Source organism: Magallana gigas, chromosome 6, assembly GCF_963853765.1.
Source record: "Magallana gigas chromosome 6, xbMagGiga1.1, whole genome shotgun sequence".
NCBI classification, from domain to species: Eukaryota; Metazoa; Mollusca; class Bivalvia; order Ostreida; family Ostreidae; genus Magallana; species Magallana gigas.
This window is the reverse complement of record NC_088858.1, coordinates 44,674,598-44,678,258: the sequence shown is the minus strand read 5'-3', so window position 1 is coordinate 44,678,258 and position 3,661 is coordinate 44,674,598. Positions and strand designations below refer to the sequence as shown.

Genomic DNA, 3,661 nt, shown 5'->3' with positions numbered 1-3,661 from the left:
TCTTTTAATATTATAATACAATATGGAAAGGGTTATTTAGAAAAATTTTATTCATTCATCCCATCCCCCTTCAAAGAAAATGAACTTCTAGTATAACTAGATGTTTTTAAAAGTAATTTGAAAATAAGATTTGCTGAACAAATCGAGGTTGATAAGTTTCTATTAACTAATTTCTTAACCTTCGTTAACATATATGAATATATATTTTATATTAATTGAAACAAGCAGCATTCCATTACTGAAAAAAAGTTTGTAATAGTGAGTTACCAAGAGTATAACCTACCGAGAGTTCCAGTGGCCTGTCCTCCTATAGATAGCCTGTAATTATCAGCTTCACTCGAAATTGAGAATATTTCGTACAGTTCAAAAAATGTTGTTCCATTTTTAAGGGTGATTGATATGTACAACGAGCTGGAATTTTTTGTCAATTCGTGAATGACATCATTACCTACAAATTATAAATAGCTCAGTATACATCAAACTCATTTATTCCAGTTGTCTTCTACCTGCATCTTAAAAGACTTAAACCATTTCCATAATCTAAAGTCGTACTGTTTTTACATTTTAGTTAAGTAAATCTTAATATTCTTGAATGGTCAAAATGTTTCTTTTTTAAATTTTGTTTGATGAAAATCAATAAATTTTAGGCACATAAAATAAGTCGTAAAACTGAAAAAAAATCACCACAATTATTTACTAGTATGTTTTTATCTGATGATTAAAAATGATTTAAACAATATTTGTACAAGTAGGATAAACGCTCACCAATCCAGTATTCACCTACAGCCGATCCAAATCCATTCTTATAATCGGACCAGGTTCTGTTGAAATGTTCTGACCCATCGAAACGATTCTGAATTAGCTATTTAAAAGGAAGAGAAAATCATGTTTTACTAAAGAAGAAATTTTGAGACCTGAAAAAGAGATTGAGTTAAAGACAGTCATCAGTTTTTAAGACTATTTAAGGCAACTCAACTACATAGCATGTATTTATAATTTAAAAAAAACCTTAAAGACAGATTGGTAATAATGTAAAATTTGAAGGCTGATTAAAAAATACCAATACGAGGAAATAGCCCAACCCCTTTCATCATAGTTTTCCTTCTGACCAATCTTTTAAAACACATTTATGCAAATCTGTTTACTTTTCTTTATTTGGGTTGTTATCCAATCCGTATTTTTGTTTCAAATTCACAGTAACGGTATTGTATAATATAAAACGATGCAAATATTGACGAATAATACTGGTACTTGCTATATTCTTCATAACTTATTGTTTCATTGTCATCAATACACTAAGTAACTTTGTATTTAAGTTTTTATTTCCAAGTTTGATGTTCATAGAAGTATTCATGAGACCCAATTAAAGGAAGGAATATCTACCTATACAGAGAAACGTCAGTATTATGAATATTGTGTTGTTATTATTCAGTGTATGTATTTCTTTGTCTTCGGACGATAGCAGCTTTGTTATTCATTTTTGTATCCACAGCCAAACGACAAAAGAAAAGACCCAAGTCAATGTTGTGGTTTGTTGTTTTAGTGAAAGAAATCCTTACTGTCCAGCCTCCTCCCATTATTTTCATATCGCAGACGACATCAGTTTTAGCGCCCCCTGTCGGGTAAATTGTGTAAACACCGGAACACGTCTGTCCTGTCTGGTACAGCGCCAGACAGTCTTTGGCTAAGCAAAGAAAAAAAACCCACCAAATTGCACTGTAATCACTTTACTGATAGTGGAAGTTTTAGCCAAGTGAAGAAGCAAAACAATAACATTGCAATTACTCTTGAAAAAGTGAACGTTGGAGATTTTTAAAGAAATGTCCATTGAATTCCTAAAAAACAATTTGCTGGTCGAGAGAAGAAAAATGAACCTTCTTCATCAAATGTTGGTCATACGTGAATTGTATTAGATGGCTGCATATAGTTTATGTGATAATTTTGATCATTTCATTCAAAAGAGTTCTTGCACGAGAAAACGGTTGTGCATTGGTGTATTTGTCAACTTACTTTTATATCATAATCAACAATAATTGATATTTTATAACAACGAGACTTACCTCGACAAATATCAAAATAGTATTGAGAAGATGTTAAAGTTTAAACCAACCATGATCATTCATTTTGACCGGAGAAAGACCAACTAAGAAATAATCATCGATACATGTGATTGTGATTTTTACTTAATTTTCTTAACACCAGATTCGTTTGAGATATATATATATATATATATATATATATATATATATATATATATATATATATATATATATATATATATATATATATGTGTGTGTGTGTGTGTGTGTGTGTGTGTGTGTGTGTGTGTGTGTAAATCTATTATCTTAAAAACCAGACTAAAACTAAACCACAATTTTTGAAACGATGACAGTAAAATCACTTCAACATTTATTGCCCCCCCCCCCCTCTAAAAATAAAAAATAAAAAAACAACTTGCAATGCATCTTTTTAATTTTTTCATATCGTATTTGCTACAAAAGCCATTTTGATAGAATATGTATTAAGGATTATATTTCATTTTATAAGCCATTGCATCATCATCATCATCATCATCATTTGAAAAAAAAGTATAAAGACCCATAATAGATAATAAAAATTAAATGTTATATTTGGCTTCTGAATTGTCATTAAATTTAAATGTATTTTACCAGGGAATAAACAAGCAGTAAAGTTCCAATGTTTTACATTCAAGACTAGCCTTTTAATATTTCGCAATAAAAATCTGTTACTAAACAATGTTCTAATTTACAAGTCACTGTCCTTCTTCACCCAAATTCTCTAAAAATATCTTTCAGCAATAGTGCTGGAATTATTGGTAGAAATAACGGCAGAACCATAAATATAAAACCCCTCTGTTTATAAAACAATCAATTGTAATGCTTATGAGTATTAAATTCAGAAAAGACCCTGAAAGATTGAAATATTTTTTTAATTTTATTTAATTCGATATGTCAAATGCGTGTGCAGTGTTATATATTTAATGAATATGTTATCCTTACCTTCACGAGATACACGATAGTAACTCCATCCCGCGTCAGTAACAGACATGTTACCAACATCACAAATCACATGTAATCGACACTGTTTTTGAAGGCGATTATGCCCAAAACAATTACAGCTGTTGATACACAAAGATCCACAAAATGAGAGTGAAGATGCTTTGGTTTCTTGTATCAAATATGTTGTTCCAACCTTGTTTTCTATTTCAGGAATGACCGAATAAAAAGCGTCACACGATAAACAAAATTTTAACTTTAGCACAAACTTAAAGAAAAAAATTGTCAGAATCTTAAAAAATGATGCCATATCTGTAGGTTCCTTTTAGAAAAAAAAATTAAATACAACCATAGAGTTCCTATGCTTGAACAGTTTTGAATAAGATATAGGATATTCTAATGAAAAACTATAAATCAATATTAGAATAACCGCTATTCGATATACTTCTATTCTCTTCTTTGCGTGAACTCGCAAATGATTCGTACCACACAGAATCATCAGCAGTCGTGTGCAACGTCGCAGAAAGACTTGTTTTGTTAATAGTTGTGGATTAGTAAAGGTGTGTTGATCTTTTATGAATTTCAACGAACAATTAGGCTTCATATTAAAAAAAATATCACATAAACACCTTCAGATTTAGAAG

At 30.2% G+C, this 3,661-nt stretch overlaps 1 non-coding gene across 1 annotated transcript; it reads right to left on the bottom strand.

Annotated features, from left to right (window-relative positions):
* Window positions 1-286: 286 nt before the first annotated feature.
* LOC105330996 (uncharacterized) lies at window positions 287-3,367 on the bottom strand. The gene is made up of 4 exons (XR_010715101.1): window positions 3,021-3,367; window positions 1,560-1,684; window positions 766-862; window positions 287-448 (listed from the first exon to the last, which is right to left on the bottom strand). It is a non-coding gene; the product is annotated as an uncharacterized protein (transcript).
* Between the last annotated feature and the right edge of the window lie 294 nt (window positions 3,368-3,661).